This window comes from Chlorocebus sabaeus, chromosome 8 (genome assembly GCF_047675955.1).
Source record: "Chlorocebus sabaeus isolate Y175 chromosome 8, mChlSab1.0.hap1, whole genome shotgun sequence".
NCBI lineage: Eukaryota > Metazoa > Chordata > Mammalia > Primates > Cercopithecidae > Chlorocebus > Chlorocebus sabaeus.
Window position 1 is genome coordinate 114,687,977 of NC_132911.1, and position 22,079 is coordinate 114,710,055.

At 32.7% G+C, this 22,079-nt stretch overlaps 1 long non-coding RNA gene across 1 annotated transcript; it reads right to left on the minus strand.

Moving 5' to 3' along the window:
* Positions 1-1,035: 1,035 nt before the first annotated feature.
* LOC119624791 (uncharacterized) lies at positions 1,036-21,557 on the minus strand. The gene is made up of 4 exons (XR_005240854.2): positions 21,433-21,557; positions 3,111-3,226; positions 2,261-2,369; positions 1,036-1,076 (listed from the first exon to the last, which is right to left on the minus strand). It is a non-coding gene; the product is annotated as an uncharacterized lncRNA (long non-coding RNA).
* Positions 21,558-22,079: the final 522 nt, after the last annotated feature.

The following is a 22,079-nucleotide window of genomic DNA, read 5'->3' on the forward strand; positions in this document are numbered from 1 at the left end:
TCTGCTAAATATTTTTGGTTTAAAAATAGTATAAGCCATGTGAATATGTTTTAAAAGATCAGGATCTCATGCTGCAATTATTGGCTGTCCACATGCAAAAAATTAATCAGATCTTATGCCATTTGCCAAAACAAGTTCAACATAGATCATAGACTTAAATGTAAAACACAAAACTCTAAGACTCTTAGAAGATACCATAGCAGAAAACCTTAGATGACCTTAGATATGGTAATAACTTTTTAGATACTACATCAAAAGCATGATTCATGAAAAAATAATTCATAAAGTTGATTTCATTAAAATTAAACATGTCTGCTCTGCAAAAGGCAATGTCAAGAGAACAAGAAGACACATTATAGACTGGGAAAAAGTAGTTGCAAAAGACATATATGATAGAGGACTGTTATCTAAAAGACACCAAGAGCTTTCAAAACTCAACAATAAGAAAATAAAAACACTAGATTAAAAAATGGGCCTTGATAGACATATTATCAAAAATACATAAAGGTAGCAAATAAACATATGAAATGATTCCCACATTATGTCATAATAAAGGGAAATAAAAGTTAAAACAACTATGAGATGTTGCTTCATGCCTATTAGAACAACCAAAATCTAGAACACACAGACACCACAGAATTCTAGCAAGGATGTAGAACAAAAGCATCACTAACTTATTGATGGTGGCAATGTAAAATGGCTAAGCCACTTTCAAAGAGTTTGGTAGTTTCTTATAAAAATAAACATACTCTTAGCATTCAGTCTACTAATTGTGCTCTATGGTATCTACTCAAAGGAGCTGCAAACTTATGTTCACACAGAACCTGCACATGGATACTTATAGTAGTTTTATTCATAATTGCCCTAACATGAAGGCAACAAAGATACACTTAGGAGATGAATGGATACGTAAAATATGGTACTCCTAGAATATGAACTATTACTATTCAGTGTTAAAAAGAAATGAATTCTCAAGCCATTGAAGGACTTTAAATACATATTACTAAATGAAGGAAGCCAATCTGAAGAGAGTACTTACCTTATACCAACTATATGACATTCTGGAATAAACAAGACTATGGAAAGAGCAAAAAGATGAGTGACTACTAGGAGTTGTCAGTGGACAGGGAGGAGGGGAGATGGTGAATAGGTGGTACACAGAGTATTTTAAGGTCAATGGAAGTACTTTGTATAATACTATAGTGGTGGATACATGTCAGGATAAATTGTCCAAACTCACAGAATGTGCATCAACAACAAACCCTCATGTAAATGATAAACTTTTGGTGATTTTGTGTCAACGTTGATTCATCAACTGTAATGAATGCACCACTCTAATTGGGGGATGTTGATAATGGGGAAAGGAATGCACATGTTGCATAGAGGGTATATAGGAAAATCTCTGTACCTTCTCAAGTTTGCTTTGAAACTAAACCTGTTCTAAAAAACCATTAATTCTTAAATAATATGTATGTTATTATCAAAGGAAAGACTTTTGTTTAAGCAGAAGAGCCCATTAAATATGTATGCCCAAAGGCAAGAAACCAGAAGAGAGAAATATGATTGTCAGAACAAAGTAAAGCTAAGGGTCAGTAAATGTGGAGGTAAATGTATTATCTATGTAATAATGTAAAATATTTGGAAATTGAAGTTAGAATATCTGGATTTGAAGTCACCTCCCTCATCTATTCCTCACTTCTCACTCTTTATTTGCTCTGTCTACTTAGCCAAAAACTTTAAAATACCTTATAAGGAATGTCAGAAACTAGTTTCATTTTAATGTTCCAACCTCATTTTAAACCACTCCCACACGTTCTGTGCTATGACCATTCTGTACTTTTTTTTTTTTCTTTCAAATGCCTAGGCTCTCTCTCATTTCTGAGGCTTTACAAATACTATAGTTTCTATTGAAGCACTTTCCATCATCCTCTTTATCTGCTTAAACCACTGCCTTTCCAACATTAGTTTCCACAGAAAGTTTTTTTGACTTTTTACACTGTAGTAATTACTCCTTTATTTGCTCCCATTAGTATCTTACAGTCTACTGGCATTTTACTACTCTGTATTGTGCCTACGATATTCAAGAATCCTGAGGAAAGATTTCACAAATCACATTTATTACTTCTTATTTTTATAGCATTAGGCATACTAATTAATACTTTTTAAAATATTTGTTGAAAAACAAAATGCTTAGAGAATTTAAATAATACACAAAGTCACAGAACTACTGACACGTAGGATACCGACAAAACAGCTCTACCTTGCTTCAGAGTTTTCTATCTCCAAGGCAGAATCTGATTTGACCTTATATTATTACTGCTTTGTGTTGAAAGTGCATTTTCTCAAGTTCATGCTCCCTTTTACTATACCTGTGAGCGATACAAAATGAGAGTATTTTAGGAGGGACAATATGTGGCATTTCTATTTATGCTGGAAGCTAATGTAAAATCTTATAGAGTGACTTAGGGATGATTTTTGTAAATAATATTTTGTTGGTAGATTTCAAAGCAAGCTTTTTTTTACAACTTTCCACATTCCATGGTCCATTGATATTAATCAACATTTCAAGGAATGGTCTTAAATCTAGCTACATTCAGTCTTTATTTCATTAATAATAGAAATGAGGAATACACCTTTTCTTTGCCTAGTTCACTTAAAATTCAAAGATACAATTTTAGCCAAACACAGTAGAAAAGATGTAGTTATGTGTATCAACAATAAAATATAACTTTGTTTGGCCTTAAAAACAAGCAATAGAGTTTATTTTTTAAAAGACTGTTTATACATTCCTCTTTTCACATTGAAGATAATTTTTATATGTATATCCTAAGGTATTTTTCATCAGAAAAATACTTTAAAAATCCAAACTTTGTGAAAACTATATTGGTGAGTAACTCAATTTAGAGTTGTGGACACACAAAAAATACATTTCTACATACCGACAGGACTGGAGGTCTATTGTCTTTATTCTCAAGAATCATTTCACTTATTCTGTAAATAAAACTTCTATGTCTTGTAAGGAACTCATCCATAAAGTTCAAATAGGGTAGAGATTGACTCTTAGCCGCAGACCAACCGTGGGCAGCTGTTCACGGGGCAACGGTGTTTACCGCAAGATTGAGCATCTGAAATGCGAGAGTTCAAAGTCCAAATGTGTGATTTGATACATAGGAGGGAAGGCATCAATGGCCTGAGTGTTGCCACAGACATCATGTTCATTTTGTGACTATAAAAATAAAACTAAGCAGAAGCCGTCATGAGATATTGTGGTAGGGATTCGAAATTTTTAGTCATCAAACATTTGAAAACGTTTTCTTTACAAGTGAATCTCAGTGTGGAAGAGAAATAAAGTCGATGTTTTCTCTTCACTATTCACAAAAGCAAGACTGTAAGATGTGAAGTATACATGACCAAATAATGTCCCAATTTGGGAAGCTTATAATGAAAGAATAATGTAAAAATAGAGGAATAAAGGTTATTTAGAACAGTGACTTCAGAGTCCAGGCACATAGCAGTAAATATTCTGTGTTGTTCTGATTTTGTCACTACATTTTTCTTGGTCTAGGACCCACCCAGTGCATTGCAGCATATTTAAAATCCCTGGTCCCACATATTAAATGTTAATAGCAAATCCTCAAACCACAAATGGACCGATACATTTCAAAGGGTCCCAAAGGCATTCCCTAGTGAGAAATGTTTGGCCTTGCTGACAAAATTTGTTGTCACCTGCCTACTTTTTTGAGTCTGATTCTTGAAAATTCTTGCAAATTTTGTGAGCTACAAAATATTCTCTCCAACCATTTATTTACTGCTTGAATTGGCAAAACTTGGTTTCTAATGCTGATGACTGAAAACTTTAAATAATACAGACACAAATTCCTAACAGCATATTTGAATTACAATGATTGCAGTCATTTTTTTTTCTTTATTTCTACACTTAGGTAGCATGAATCAAGGGATTTTCCTTTTGTCCTATTACAGATCAAGTTGGGTTTCTATCATGTCACCAAATGAAATATTCTTGATTAAAAATGTATGTCTAAAATAATTCAATTTTGACCTAGAGAAAAAATGAATATAAACTTGAAATATTCATGTTATATCGAGAGCTTTACCTGTGCTACTTCTACCATCTAAATACTAAGCATCAACTTTCATTTTAGAGGTGTACTCACTGTCTGCTCTTAGAATCTCTTTTTGCATAAACACACATATTTTTCTTTAATGTCATACAGTTCTCTGTCCAAATATTAGTTGATAAAAGACTATCATGATGGGGTTTTTTTACATTTTACCTTTACATGTTATTGATTTATCTGCTTATGTGCTTGTTGTCTGCTTCCTAGAGGTAGAATGTCAGATCCATGAAAGAAAAAATTAATTTTGTTTAAAATTCCTATTCTGGCACCTAGAACACAGCACTCCAAACATATAACAGATGCTAATATATATTGACATCTGATTTAATAAATCAGGTGCATATTTATTTTATATTTATACACATATACAATTGTCATTTTGGAAGAATTTGTAAAACTCCAATGTAGATAATGTAGATAATTATACTCCTCAATTGAAGACATATTATGATCATTTTAGATGGATCTGTCTTGTTTAATGTAATTAAATTACACTAAAAATTCCTCCTTCTATGTTATTTCCTTCTCTCTCAGGTGAATACCCATTTAATGTATTATTGAGATATATCTTCCAGTAATATATGTAAAACATTGTTTTTGTATGTATAGATTATTTTAATTAGCTCCAATTATATTGTTTTAGATTTTTCTTTTTATTACATTTCTATATGTATGATTTTTAAATTAAATCACATTGCTGAATATATATTCATTTTGCTTTTAACTATTTAGTAGTATTGTATATTATACATCCAACATATATTTTATTTGTTATCCTATTAATGGAATTCCAATGTATTTTTAATTAACTGCTCCCAGTAGCTAAATTATGATGAGTACTTAAACACATATATGCTGTTTAAATTAATGGTTTTGCTGTATCATAGGTAACATGCATATTAAAGTTTAATATGTACACTTTACATATTGATTGGTTATTTTTATTGTTTTTGTTTTTGTTTTTTTGAGATCAACTCTCGCTCTGTCACTCAGGCTGGTGTGCAGTGACATGATCTTGGCTCACTGCAACCTTCGCCTCCTTGGTTCAAGAGATTTTCCTGCCTCAGCCTCCCAAGTTGCTGGGATTACAGGTAGATGCCACCATGCCTGGCCACCATACAAAAAAAAAATTTTTTTGGTATTTTTAATAGACAGGGGTTTTTACCATGTTGGACAGGCTGGTCTTGAACTCCTGACCTCAAGTGATCTGCCCGCCTTGGCCTCCCAAAGTGCTGGGATTACAGGTGAGAGCCACCATGCCCGGCCACATTATTTATTTTTATAATGAATGTACTGTTGATGTTTCTCTTCCAAAAGATATGATGTTGTGAAATTCATATCTGAAAATTGAAGTGTTTGCTTCATGCTGTTCTGAATTTTAAGTACTCTTCTCAAACACAAAAACAATTATTGCAAAATAAGGTAGAAAGTATTCATTGTAATCTAAAATTTTCTAGGTGAATTTAAAATATAACCTTATTTCATATGTAAAAAGTAAAAACAAAACATATTTCTGCTTGCTGGTCACTCTAAGATACATAATATTTTAACTTGAATAAGATGTTTCAGTATAACATTTAATTATGAATAATGAGTTATTTGCTTTTGAAATTCTAGCTTTGCCCAAATATAGTTACATGACTAGCTTTGCAAAGAGCTGTCAATTTTATTTTTCATCAAATGCAATGTAAGGCAAAAAACTACATCTTACATTGACTCTGGCATCATTTCAGATTTCTAATCTCTTTTTTTTTCTGAGATGAAGTCTTGCTCTGTCACCCAAGCTGGAGCTTGGCTCACTGCAACCTCCATCTCCTGGGCTCAAGAGATTCTGCTGACTCAGCATTCCAAGTAGCTGAGATTACAAGCATGTGCCATTACACTTGGCTAATTTTTGTATTTTTAGTAGAGATGAGGTTTCACCATGTTGGCCAGGCTGCTCTTGAACTCGTAGCCTCAAGTGATCTGCCCGCCTTGGCCTCCCAAAGTGCTGGGATTACAGGCGTGAGCCACCATGCCTGGCCTCAAATTTCTAATATTTTTAAAGCGATGTTAACAATTTTCTCTGAAAGAAATGGCACCACGTATGCATTAAATTCAATTGGTTATCTTGATAAAATTGAAACCGCAACAATGTAAGAGTGAATTTTGGAGGCAATATCTCTCTTGAAAACATAAAATTTGAAAATATTGTATCTCATGAATTCTAAGAGGTTTTTGTTTAAAGATAATAAGACACAGGTGTGACTATCAGTACCATACCTATTTATGAACAAAAAATTCAAAATGTTTTATTATAAATTCTAATACTGCTCATTTATGTGGTAATTATGATGACTTTTGTATATTATTATTCATATACAATCACTACTTATGGAAGATAAAATGAAGATGTGTACATGTGTGTGAGAGCACATGTTAAAATTGTGTAGAAAGAGATAGCTTATAAATATGGTAAAAGCATATACATTAAACATAGTACCATATAGTTTTAGTAAATGTGATTCAAAAATACTACAGGGACATGCATTCTGATATGAAAAAAGTAATACACTATGGGAGAAAACAAACAGTGTTTTTTGCTTCATAAACCTAGGATGTACACCACAGCTAATAAAATTCTTAGTATTTGTTGTGTTAATTTGAAAGAAGTTAAAGAAGTGATGTGTATGGTGATAAGAATGCTAGATAAGGAAACGGAAGCTTTAATTCAAATCATATGATCGCCCACACAGTGATGCTACATTTTTTGAGTGCTTGGTTACGTTATTCATCTTTGCGATTGCACTTCACAAATAAATGAATGAATAAAATAGTTAAATAATGCAGACACTACCGCTTACTAGGTGAATGACATGGACCAAGGTAATCACTGAATTATCTTAATTTATAAAATAAGATTAAGCTCTATTTTACAAAGTTCATATAGTATATGATAGCACCGTGTGAGCGTGATGGTCTCAGGATTTACTATGCCTCAGAAATGAGTTACTGGTTTCAGAGAGCTCTTAAAGCAGTGATTAAAACTAAATTTGTGTAAAATTGGGTGTAAGAAAGGAGTTGAGAGGTTATTCAGAAGAACAAATTAATTACCTAAACATAGTGTGACATTGTAAGGTGTTACTCCAAATGGCTCACTTCTAAGAAGGACAAAAAGGTCTTTATTAATAATTGTGCCAGGGTAATAGGCTAAGGCATAAGTGTTCCCAGTATACTCAAATACTTCTTCAGTGGTACTATTTGATACATATTTGATTCTGGTTATCCATAAGTTACTCAGAAATAAAACTAATATACACGATATCTTTCACAAGAAAAAGTTTCATTTCATATTTTCTCCAAAATATTATGCTACTCATATCTTCTCCTCTAATATAAAAGAAAAAATAATTGAAGTCAACCATAGATGTAGACTGTGTGCAAAATAAACCATATGCCTAAATGAATCAAGATGTCAATTAAATAGCTCAGAAATATAGACATCATCAAGTATATCCTACATTTAATTTACTGGGGTCAGTACATTTTTAAAAATCAATTGCCATGATATTTTAGAATGCAAATCACTCATGCTGGTTCAATTAGATCCAGAGTTAAAATATTTTAAGTTCATCTTGTGGGCTTTTTTCAGACATATATATCATTTAGTACACCATTATAAGTTCTTATAATGTTTTATAATTTCTGTAATTAAATAACCATAACTTACGTATACTTAAGTCAATAAATGTAACATATATACTTTGCTAAGATGGTATAATCAAAAGCATTGTTTATTTTTACCTTCTACTATGTGATAATAGCCAATCTGTTTTCCTCTGAATGTATTTTCTCCATTATTTTGTTCCTCACAGACAAACTGATAGTAAGCTTAAAAAGCAAACAAACAAACAAACAAAACCCTGATACCTACAATACATATAGTACTTCTGGGCTCACTGTTTTCCAGTTTCTAATTATCCTTTTTAATTTGCTCCTGTTTATTTTCATAGATCTCTCAATTTTTCCTGTTACCAAATACAACTAAGTAATTATAAAGCAAAGTACAGCTTTATAACAAGATAATTTAACAAAATTAGAAACATTGGAAAGTTAAATACTAAACAGTTAAAGAAAATTACTACATTAGCATGAATATAACTGTTTTCTGTGATGACAAATCAATCAGAAAGAAAAATAATCAACAGGAAAAAACGAACTGTTAGAAATAAAAACAATAAAACATTCAAATACTTATTTTAAAACACTTCAGAATCTTTATTGACATTTTCTACATGAGCTGTTCCAATTTTAATTAGACAGGATGTGTAAAGAAATAACCACTGTAGCCAAATTTCTAAAGAATAAAATCTGTCACTAAGTATTAAATTCTCCAAGAAAGAAAATCTCACAGCACTCATCTACATGATGATAGACTTCTGTTCTGAAAAGGTGCTACATATGACTCCTTCAATTCTCCTATTAACAATTAAAATTGTTTAAATACATGGAATAATAAGGAAGTTATTGAAACACAGTTTATAACTTTGCAAAATCAGGCAAATAAAAGTAAAATGAAAGTACTTTTCATGGGAAGGAATACTACGACTCCACGCCTTGGTATTTTCAACATCTAATACTATGCCTGGCACAATAATGGGAATTCATTTTAAAAAGTCTTAACTGCGTTGCAAGCTTGTAGTGGCTGTATTTTGTTTCTTTTTATTATATATTATTATTTTTAAAATTAATAAATTCATGCAATTTTCTTAAAACACCTACTCTTTGGTCAGGATTTTAGGAAAACTGACTACATGCAGATGTTTAAACAAAATATGCTCTAGATAATAAAACCTTTAACAGAGCAAGCATAGCTTATTGAGGGTGACACCTCAAGCCAAATTTATAGGCAGCTCTAGAGATAAAATGGCCTTTCACAAATGTCCCATGTTGAAGAAAGGAGATCATGCCTTTGTCATCCAGCATCCTCCCTGTGGAAGGACACAAACTTTCACAAGGCAGCTCCCTTTAGTCTAGAGGATGTGATTCTCATAGGCAGCCCACGCTTGTGGAAGTTTGGGAATAAACTCCTTCGTCTTGAAAGCAGGACCTTTGTAGAGCACTACTTCCCAATTTTCCAATCATTCCATTCCATGTGCCTTGAACAATGAACTAAGCCATTCACAAATACTTGTAAATCTGCAAATGTTCTTATCTCAGGCTTCATATATTTCTCCAGAAATTAGACAACCACGTGACCGTATGCACTCTTTGAAGTTTTTCCTATTCAGGGTGTTTTCCCTGATGACTGTTTTCCAAGTCCTTACTTGAATGAGGCTTTAGTGGAGCACTGTTTCATTTTCAGCATATACCCATATACTCAGCTGACCCATTACAGAACCAAATTTGGCATTTTCTCCTCCATCCGTTGATTACAAGAAACCCTTCATTTGGCCACAGATATGGGCTTGCAAAGAGCTGCAGTGTGATGGATCATTTGGGAATCTGGGTCATGGTTCATGCAATTCACTTAAGTTCTCTGGCCCTGATCTCACTTAATTCTAAATGAACCAGTTTGTTCTCACTGAACCTTCTAAGTTTTAGGGTAAGAAAAAACAGTTCATGATAGGGAGTTCTGCTTGATACGTCATGATCAGATATCTCATCATTATGCTGCTTAGGATGATTAGAACTGCTTAAGGTAATATGTATAATTTTCTGTTGCAAGTGGTATATCTTTATGCCAGAATATTCTGGGAACTACTAGAAACTCCACATGGGTTATTTTTCCACCTAGAATAACTAATAATATGGGTTGTAATTAAATATAAGTATAAGCCTTGGCAGCTTCGACATGGTGTTGAGCGTGCCAGTGCACAGAAATCAAATTTGGAGTTTGGGAACCTTCACCTAGACTTCAGAAGATGTATGGAAAGGCTTGGATGCCCAGGCAGAAGTTTTCTTCAGGGGCAGGACCCTCATGGAGAACCTCTGCTAGGGCGTTGCAGAAGGGAAATGGGTGGGGTCAGAGTCCCCACACAGAGTCCCTACTTGGGTACTACATAGTGGAGCTGTGAGAAGAGGGCTGTTGTCCTGGAGACCCCAGAATGATAAATCCACCGATATTTGTGCACCTGGAAAAGTCATAGACACTCAATTCCAGCCCATAAAAGAAGCTAGGAGGGAGGCTGTGCCCTGCAAAGCCACAGAGGCAACGCTGCTCAGGTCCATGGGAGCCTGCCTTTTACATCAGTGTGACCTGGATGCGAGACATGGAGTAAAAGGCAATAATTTTGGAGCTTTAAGATTTGACTGCCCTACTGGATTTTGGACTTTCATGGGGCCTGTAGTCCCCCTTTTTTTGCCCAGTTTTTGCCATTTGGAATGTCTATGTTTACCCAATGCCTGTACCCCCACTGTATCTAGGAAGTAACTAAGTTGCTTGTGATTTTACAGGCTTATAAGCAGAAGGAACTTGCATTGTCTTGGATAAGACTTTGAACTGGACTTTGGAGTTAATGCTGAAATGAGTTAAGACTTTGGGGGACTCTTGGGAAGGCATGACTGGTTTTGAAATTTGAGGACATGAAATTTGAGAGGAGCCAGGGACAGAATGATATGGTATGCCTGTGTCCTCATCCAAATCTCATCTTGAATTTCCACGTATTTTGGTAGGGAGCCAGTGGGAGGTAATTGAATCATGGGGGCAAGCCTTTTCCCACGTTTGTTCTTGTGATGGTGAATAAATCTCACAAGAACTGATAGTTTTATCGGGAGGAGTTTCCCTGCACAACTTTTCTTTCCTACTGCCACAATCCACGTAAGATGTGACTTGCTCTTCCTTGATTTCCACCATGATTGTGAGACTTCCACAGCCATGTGGAACTTAAGTCCAATTAAACCTCTTTCTTTTGTGAATTGCCCAGTCTTAGGTATGTTTTTATCATCAGCCTGAAAACGGACTAATATATATATTTACCACTTTTTTAAACTACAGCAGTCAAGTGATTCTATTACAAATTACTCCAGCATAGCCAGAAACAGAATTCCTCTTCCTCTTCTAATTATATTTTGCACCCTTTTTCATATTGTGTTCTCGGGAGAAATCAAAATTAATAACTTGGTGTGTATCATTCCTTATATTTATTTATAGGTAGGATAATTTTAAGCTTCAACTGATACTATAAATATTTCTAAGATGTATTATTTTACCTATTAATTTAAAAATATCATATTTCCAATTTTAGGTGATATAAATGTAAACTATCATATCACTTTACTTGGTTATTTATTCTTTACTTTGTTATTTGTTATTTATTCTCTTAAATGTATTTAAGATTTCTTTTCTTTTTTCATTTCAGAAATTTCACCAGCGTATGTTGTTTGTTACTGTTTCAGTGTTACTCCTTAAGTTTTGTGTAAACCTTTTCTACTGAAACAAAATTCCATCAATGGTGTAGAAAGCTTTCTTCATTCATTCCTGTTCTTGTTATTTCTCCTCCATCTATTGATGTTTACTTATATTGGAACTTCTATTATTTAAATATTTGCTCTCCTATAATACTTTGTCATGTCTTTTAACCTTATCTCTGTGTTTTTTAAATTATTTTAATTTTTGTCCAGGGTGCATGCCATATTTTATTTGTTTTGCATTTCAAAATATAAAGTTATTTTCTATATCTTTCTGAAAGAGGTTATTTCTTTAAATCTAAATTTATTTTATAATTTCAGTTTCTTTTGTGTAACTGAATGTTTTTCTAGAATCCTTTTCCTTGTTTAGTTTTCTCTTTTGCTTTCACTAAGCTCTCCTTTATGGCAATCTACTTATGTATTTATATTGGTCTTCTTTCTTCTTTTCATTATTTCAATCATGATACTTCAGCCATTGTGTGTGGTGTCTTTCAACATTTGTTTTGGCTTTTCAGATGATACAGACAATAAAAAGTAATATCTGAGTATTTTCCCCAGTGGCCTGATGTTGACTAGATGAACAAATAGTGCTCCTTTCTTTTTAGGGGTAGCCTATGTCAAAAGACCCATCTTTCTTCAAGTATAATATGTAAAAGATTATTGGCAAGTTAAAATTAATCCTCTATCATTCTAAAAGAAGTAGTATAAATATCTCAATCTTCCTACACTTACAGCTACGGGTGATCTGCTCACAAAATCAAGAGATTGGTTAGACTCACCCTATAGCTTTTTCTGAGGTACAGAGGTCTTCATAATTTTCTTGATGCCAAAAACATTAAATACCTACATGTGCATTTCTTTTGGTCCTATTTAGAACTCATATTCTTAAATGTAATGAGGATCTTCAGATTCTCATTAAAAAAAATTTTGATGCTTAATCTGGTTGCTAAATTGTACTACCAGAGAGGTAGAGGAAGACACAGATATGTTTAAATTACATTCATTCCAATAATTAGTCGACGTACTTATGATAATACATTTTGTATTCCCTAATGGTATAATATGAGTTTGAAGATACAATAATTGTCATTCTGTTAGAGATTAATAATAAAAATATCATATAAGTCTCAGATATCAATCTCAAACTTAGCAATCATGTTCCTAGACATTTGAATTACAGCATAAATTATATCAATTTCCCTAAATGAATTTGAAGTTATTTATACAACTGATTTTAACAATTTATGTAAGTAAAGTGTATGTGCTTTTAAAAGATAAGTACTATAAAAAGTATAACTTAACAATCAAGGAGTACCAATTGAACATACTGTGCTTACACAGGAGTATTGCAGTTGCTTAGTGCTTAGGTGACTAATATATAAATAAGAGTGAAGTGTAAGAAAATAAGAAGATTTGAAAAATTCTAAATATTTGATAGCAGAGTTTCTCTGAGAGCAGGAGCTTATTTTGTTTAGTGTGCTTTATATGTGACTTCAGATCTGGAAATAAAAATATATGTTTCTTCATATGAAATTAACAGAAATTCTGCATGCTCACTAAATATTGAATGTTGAAAGACTGTGAAAAAAGTCACATAATAACAAACCTCAGGGATTGGAGATGGCCAAGAAACTGAGAATTTAAGGCCAAGAATACCTAATATTTTAGAATTAAGTTCCTTTTTTTTGCACTGCAATGCAAAAATCCTTTTAAGGGAATGTTTTTCAACATAAATTCCTTTCATTTCCCTGTATTTTAAACAGAGGCATTCTTCCCATGCGGGTCTAAATGATTAGAGTGAGTTAATGAAAATATAAGACAGTGTCCCATTTGAAGTCACCAAATATATATATATATATATATTAAAAAAAAATGGAGAGCACTTGTTTTGAATTACAACAACCCATAAACAGAAATGATTGAAAGGAATCAGAAACCGAGAAACAGAGATGGTAAGTATCATTTGGCATACAGCAGCACTATTACCAAGTTCAAGGATTAGGATTGAATTTCATCTGTAACTAAATGAAAAATGTCACAAGTAGAAAAACATGGTTAGCAATATAAAGCAAGCACTGGTGAAGAGCTTGAAATGCAGAAGTGACTATTGTGGAACAAAAGAATTTCTAGAGGAAATTTTAATGGACTGGGAGAGGAGAAGTATTGAAAGAAACCACACAGTAAAAACAAATTACAGGAAGAGGTGCGGAAATATCGGGCACAACAAGAATTCTTGGTGGAGTGTGAGCAAAATTAATTCTAAGTATCTTAATTTAGAATCTAAGAACTGAATTTAACTTTTAAAAATCTTATATATTTGTATTATAAACTTTAATCCTGAATCTTCTTAATATGAACTACAAATAAATTAACTTTTTAAGCTTGTTCTGGTAAGGTAGGCTCACACCTTCATATGGACCTTACAGAGTTTTGGAAAGGGTGTCACTACTACCAGTAAAGAAAAACTGAGGTAACTAGGTGATTTGAAAAAATTATAGGAAGGATGACCTGGAAGGAAGTGTAGAACCAACCTCAATAAGAAAAAAAAAAAAAAAAAAGAAATAGCAGTTTTTCATTGTGTGAACATCTTATAAAATGTATATTTTGTTAGTGAGCTCAATGACACACTAATATGAAATGTTACATAATTTCGGGGAAATTCTCCTTCTGAAGATACCATGCTTCTTTGTTAAAAGTCTCATTAAAAATGGGTACAAATATGTTGAAAAGTATCCACACTTACAAATATTTGTATTTAATTATTTTTCATTCTGCTTATTTTTTCACTTGTCCATTTGTTCTCTTTTCCCTACTTCATCTTATTTTACAATCAAATTCATTAAAATATTCCTATCTTTGTCTTAAGTCCTTCTTGCTACCTCTTTATAGTTCTCTTTTGTTTCAAGTTCAATCTATTATCTTACACATATTAAATAAATATTTTATGTGATATCTATTAGCTAATGTCTTATTATTTTCTCAGTTATGAGGTTATGCTTGTCATGTTTGCATGCCACTGGAAAGAAGGAATCATAACCAGAAAATAACTATGTAAGAATAAGAATCATACATTATTTCTAATATAATCATACATTATATATATCTAATATATTTATATGATACATCTCTGTCTGTCTGTCTGTCTATCTATCTACCTACCTACCTACCTATATCTATATGGCATAGCAAACAAGAGCCATGTTGCTGACATAAGTCTGTTTTATTTATCATTGTTTCCAAGTAGCCATGTTGTATGGTGAATTCCCATGAATTTGTTTGCAGTAAGTGAATAAGTTTATTGTCAGGAATCAGAGAGGCTAATATAAGAAAAGATGGAGACTTAATAGTGTGGTTTTGGATGTTAAATGACTGAGACATCAATTGTGTTTTGTTTGGGAGCTGCTATGCTGTGCTCTTCATCTCCTCTGAGCCTGTCTTAGAACATTGAACGCAGCACTATAGTGAGCCAGCCTTTGGAGACAGATTGATTGACTTTGACATTAGCTACCTGTGTGACCTTGATCAAGTAAACTCGTATAATTAGTTTTCTTGTCAGGCAAATATAGATAATACTGATCTCCAGCTCATAGGGTAAGTCTAAGTCTAAACTGATTTAGAATAGCACCTACCCATATTCAGTACTGCCTAAGTGGTAAATATTACCTTGACCTTGCTCCCTGTCATTCTATTTTTCCCTCTCTGCCTCTGTCCTTCTCTTCCCTTTCATTCACACTGGAGCAAGTAAGGTTAGGTGGGTGATTTCCTAGATCCATTATTCAATAATATTTTTGTGTAAAAATTAAATGAAGTTATTTGCGAGTACTCCAGAACCAACCCTGGTTTTAAATAATTTGAGCATGATGACATGATGAGGAGAGTTTAGCAAATGCCATGATACATAGAGGTTGCAGTTTAAATTCAGGCACCTTCAGATAGAAAAGCCAAAATAAAGCAATGATATTTATTCTGTGTATGATGATGATGGGGATATTTTCATGACCAGTGGAAGTAAAATGGATGTATTGCTCTTTTCACTTTAGTAGAAAATGTTAAGAGCATAAGTGTCCATGGAAGAGGGACACTTTATTTGTCCCTAGAGGATAAATAGCTCAAGCAGCACAGGCCAGAATCCTGACAATTTGTCTACTAAGTCACCCACCTGTCACATGTGCAGAAATTGTTTTCTAAAATGTACCATAGACAAGGAAGTTTTATTCAAAAGCCAGAAAAAAAAATCTATGCACAGCAAACAATTTGTCAAATTTCTTTCGGAAGTATGAGCTCTGAACATATGGAGCAGTGTCAGTCATTAAAGAAAAATGAAACTGCAATGTGTCTACAAAAATGCTTTTGTGGGAGAAAGAGCTAATTGTCTGCATGCATTCCTTAAAATAACATTCAATATCTGTAGAAAAAATTGAATATGATGATCAATTTCCAGGACATATGCAGGCATCTTAAAAGTGTTGATTTTGTGCTATTACATAGTAATTCTTGTATTAAAGTAGCATAATATCATTAAGATAAAATGTTAACTACAGTGCTACCTTCGCAAGTGTCCTAGTTTTACACTCTGTATTAGAGAGCTTGAATTTAAAAATGTGATTATTACATTTGTTCAGTAATCCATATCAGTCTACATGTAATGCATCTGATTTATCTTTGACAATTTATTTGACTTAATACAGCTAATGTGTCATTTATTTCATGTTTTATAAATAGAACAAAGTATGTATTTTATACTTTAAATATTTTAAAGTAGTTATCAACTAATTCTCTACCCTGAAATTTCTATAATGATGCCTGTGTAATAGCAGTTTAAGAGTTTAATAATGTAGGCCAGGCCAGTGGCTCACCCCTGTAATCCCTTCATTTTGGGAGGCCGAGGTGGGCAGATCACCTGAAGTAAGGAGTTCAAGACCAGTCTGGCCAACATGGTGAAACCCTTTCTCTACCAAAAAATACAAAAATTAGCCAGGCATGGTGGCAGGTGTCTGTAGTCCCAGCTACTCAGGAGGCTGAGGCGGGAGAATCACTTGAACCCAGGAGGCAGAGGTTGCAGTGAGCTGAGATGGTGCCCCCTCCAGCCTGGGCAACAGAGTGAGACCCTGTCTCCAAAAAGAAATAAAGAAAGGAAGAAAGAATGTAATAATAGATTAATTATATTTCCTTTTTCTATGGTGATTATACTTCAATGTTTTTACATAGTAACAGCAGGATGTTCTGTAACAAATCTGAAATCCAATGTCAGGGAATCTGAATTTCTGCATTCAAGCACTAATTTCAGTACATATTATTAATGTTAAATTTTATTTTTAAATATGTCAACTCCTGTGAACCTCAATGTCTATACATATGGAATAATACAATTAAAAATAATATTTTTGGTACATACTTTGTGTTAGATATAGGGCTCATAAATGTGCACTCATTAATGATATGAGGTAAATAGTTTTGCTGTCTTACTTTACTAAAATGAGAAACCAGGCTTAGTGATTTTTCCAAGGTCACAGAGCCTGTGGTAGGGCCAGGATATTGACTCAGGCATTTTCCCCGCAGAGCTTACAATCTTAAAAAATGGAGTGTCCTATTTGTGTTGCATTGGTAATAGCAATGGCCCTGGAGTTTCACTCCTCCTTGTATTTATACTCTTGTGTAGTCAAGGTGTAATTCTCTGCACCTCAGCTTGACCATGTGTTCTGCCTTGGCCCGTGTAGGGAACCAGGTAACAAACATGACATGAGTAGAGTTATGAACAGCTATTGTACATTGCGCCTTGTGCTTCTGCCCTCTTGAAGAGAAGATCATGTCCAGTCCAATCTGCTTAATCAACTTCTATATATGCCTTTTTTCTTCAATAGCATTCACACTGGCATAATGCAAACTTTCATCATCCCTTTCCTAGATTGGATTAACAGTTCCAAGACCTATAAATAGACTACAAGGAAGTTGGTGCTTTTAGGCTAGCTACTTTCAAGTTAATCATCAATGCTCCCAACTAGAGTGATCTTTATAGCAAACAGATATGGACATCTCACTTGGATATTTTCAGAAACTAAGCATGTTTTACTGGATACATTCTAAATTATTTTGCATCACATTAAAGACCTGTATCTTTCTCTTTAGTTTCAATTCCCAACATTTTCCCATATTATACAACAGCCTTCCTCCCTAAAACACAAAATAAACAAATAACAAGATTCTGGATGAGTACAGTTTCTTAACTATTTTATTTCTTGGCATATGCTACATCTTTACTGATTTGCGTATACCAATGAATTTTTCTCAAATATTTTTTTCTTTCTTGGGCCTAAGAAAACTACAATTCATTCTTTAATTCTTGACTCATATTATTAATTTTTAAGCTATCTTCCCTATCTTTCTTTATCTCTCATTGCAGCTCTATTCAGAAAATATTTTTTCTTTATAATTAATGTTATCTTCTCTAGAATATGCATTTCTTAATGATCATATATTTTCTTTCTATCTGATTACATAGCACTTGAATATAATACAGGATTCAGCAACTATTGGCTAAACACATTAACTGATTATATAATTCATAGACAATCTATTCATATTTTATTGATGTTTTCTCTTTTGAATAAAAGAAATCAAATTCCTATGCTATAAACTTGATAACTTGATAATTATTTAAGTTATGATGAGTATGTATGGAGTTGTATTAAATATTGGCCTACGTTACCATCTCTAAACTGACCTCCAAGTGTTGCAAAATTAACTAATAGTAAATCATAACAGATACTTACTATTAACATTTCGAGAATGTGAAGAGAGGATATAAAAATTTTAAGTAGATATTTTGGATGGGTTGAATTTGCATGCTTACAATGGAATTTTAACATTGCAAAAAGATGGGCTTCACCTCAGTGTTATTTTTAAGAAAAATAGTATTCTTTCATATGTCATATTGGAAGACTATCTGAAATTTATGGAATTATTCATGACAATTAGACTTTCTAATTCATGACATAGTTTGACCCAGCTAACATTTAAGCTCCCTGTGATGAATTAAAAAGTCAAAGGTAGGAATTAATATGTAATGATGAATCCCCTCTATTTTTTCTGGACATTAAGTCTATCTACATGTAAGTTTGATTCTAATTTTGTGGAACATAACCTTAGTTTTAGCCAAACAAAGTCATCTTATAAAGATATTCAAAGTAGGCCAGACGCAGTGGCTCACGTCTGTAATCCCAGCTCTTTGGGAGGCCGAGGCTAGTGGATCACCTGAGGTCAGGAGTTTGAAACCACCTGAGGTCAGGAGTTCAAGACCAGCCCGACCAACATGGAGAAACCCCATCTGTACTAAAAATACAAAACCTTAGCTGGGTGTGTTTGCACATGCCTGTAATCCCAGCTACTTGGGAGGCTGAGGCAGGAGAATTGCTTGAACCCAGGAGGTGGAGGTTTCAGTGAGCCGAGATCATGCCATCACACTCCAGCCTGGGCAACAAGAGTGAAAATCCCTCTAAAAAAAAAAAAAAAAAAAAAAAGTATAGGCAAATTTATTGTTAACAAATAGTTATTGAGCATTCTCTCCACCTATGCAAGAATGTAGAGGAAGCATCACAAGTGTATATATGTATACATATATATATATATATATATATATATATATATATATATATATATCCCATAATAGAAAAAATGATGAAGGAGGGGCAATATTCAAAATAAAATAAAACAAGGTAATAAATAAGTGGTAGAAAATCTGAATAGGATAACAAGAGTTGTAAAAAACTGGCATGTAGAATCTGTTTTTAGTTAGGAAAATAGTTGATAAAAAATGGGTGGAAGCCAGAGTGGCTGCACATGCCCTACTCAGTCTATTCTGGGTGAAATAATAGCAGAGGGGTAGAAGAGAAATGCCTAACATCATTGACAATTTCCTAGTGATAGAAGAGGTTAGTAAACTTATAAGAGGGAACATGGAATCTGAATAATAACTAAGGAGCCAGCCTCGAAGTTTCAAAGTACATTTTTAAATAATTTTGTAATGCACTGAATTTTAAACATCACTTGAAGTTATAGAAAGGAAATAGATTGAATTGAAAAGTTATACTTATTTTTTTTCCTGAAGCTAGAAAGTTTAAGTTAGGCTTTTTGGCATAGGGAATCTAATGTTAATTTTATATCTAGAAGCTATATAATTTGAATAAGCATAAGCCATCTAACAACACATTGATAAATGACATAATTTAACATAAACAAATAAAATAATCCAGCATTGTGTTTACAAAGATGCTTCCATTAGACACTAATTTTATGCTCTGAAGCATTTTCGTTTTGTTTAGATTTTCAAACTAAATATTAAAAAATTAGAAAAAATATAAGCAACCTAAAACAATTAACATAAACAATTAAAATGTTTAACATAAACAAATAAATTGATTTTTCACTATTTTACCCAACTAGCAGGATAATAGTGAGTTAATAACTATTTTTGATTTTTAAGTTAAGCCTGGTTTTGTCTAAGTAATTCTCATTGGTATTCAGTGGAGTAAGTAAATTTTTCACTCCCTTTTACATATTAAGAAATGAAGATTGACAAAAGAAACCTGCTTAGCTCAGAGAGATAATAAGTGGAAAAATACAGATTATGTTGGATCATTGTGGAACATATTCTGTAATTGGAAAACAAGAAAAGTATATACATTTGTATACAGATAATATTAAACTGTAAAAATTAAATGTCATAAAAACAAACAACAAAAAATAAACTGGGAAATATTTACAGTACATATTACAAAAAGTTCATTTTTAATGTGTATAGGTTTCCAATATTCATAAGAGAAAAAGTCAACAAAAGAAAAATAAAGTATATAAGTAATTTGCAGAATAAGTGTGCATGCATATGTATGTAGGCTACTGAGTTCATTTTATATGTAATATATATTATATATAATCAAGCTTTGTAATATTTAAAATCAAGTAAATTAAATAATAAGAATATTTTATTTTAAAATCAATTAAGCTGAATTGGTCAGTAAGTTGAAGTAACCAAAAATATTCCTTTCTGACTTGAGTTATAAGATTTTAAATATTTTACATTGTTGATGAAGAAATAAATTCAATGTTTCTGAAAAAATAATTTTACACAATATCTAAGGTGGAATATTTAAATGTGATTTGAAACATTAATTTGCCTTCTATGAATAGGTAACAGGAAATAATGAGAATGCAGGTACAATATTAAGTACAAAGTTTCTCATTACAACATTAGGTAATAGCAAAAAATTGACGAAAATTAGAACAATAGTAACAGTATTATATTTTTTCTGTAAATTATGGCATATTCACATTCTTAACTCTTTTAAAGTCAATGGAAGCACATTTAAGTTTCATTTTACCTAAAATAAAAATTAAGTTCATTCTTTTAACTGTGTCTACTTTAGAAGTTTAGTTACCCAACCATATTCTTGCTAGCAAAATATGTTGATTTTATTTAGTTAGACATCACTCTGCCTCTATGTGACTTACATATAGATGACCACATCCTGAACTTATATGAAATTCGTGATTTGTTTGTCTTAGTGGAACCATGACCCTTATTGATCATGGGCTTAAAGGTAGGTATGTGACCCAATCTGGCAAAAGCAACAAAATTTAGCTTTCTGAAAGCAAAACCTATTTATTAGTGGGTTTCCATTTTCGAAGGAAGAAAAGAACCTAGGTTCTTAGTAGCTTTATTAAGCTGCAAAACTGCTCATCATATTGTGTTTGAAGTTGCCTTACTTTTAAATCTCCAGTATGTGAGAAAACAAATTTCTCAATATTTAATTGAGTTTGAGCTTGGATTTAATGTTTCAAATACTCAGTCAATTCCTTATAATAACTAATACATAGACCAAAAAAAAAAAAAAAAAAAAAAAAACCTTACCTGTAAACACTGCAAGAATGTCATCCACTCCCACAAGCAGAATCCTGAAGATTTTTTTCAGAAATAATAGAAATGAGAACAATGTGGTGAAGCACTTAACAGTGCAGTGGATGCAGAAAAAGAAACTGTTGGTGTAGTAAATAAAGATCCTTAAAGGAATATCAAAAACAAATCCTCTTTTGAACAGAATAATTGCTTTAGAGGGGACTGTAGGGAACATTGGAAAGGGAAGAATATTATATTAGGGCTTTCACGCTGGATGCCGTTATTGATGTGAAAGCACATTTCAGAGCCGACATTCAGTTTATAGAGAAATTTTACTGAGTCTACAAGCTCCTATTTGTTTGCATTCTCCTTTAAAAGGTCCTTTGTAGTTTAGTTTGAAAGTCTTTCCCTCTCCCCCAACCCCACAGAAATTTTATATTTATTCATATCAAAAATCTGGGATCTTTTAAATTGCTATTAACATATTAGGCCTGGATTGGCCATGAAAATGTTTCAATTCAAGCCTAAACCAAAATGAGACTAGCCAGTGGCCTCAAATTCTCAGCAGAGATGTTTTTTCTTGCAATAAACAATAATGTGATGGGAAAAATTTCCTTGACATTTGTCTGTGTGGGCCAGAATTTCATATCCCGTTTATAAAT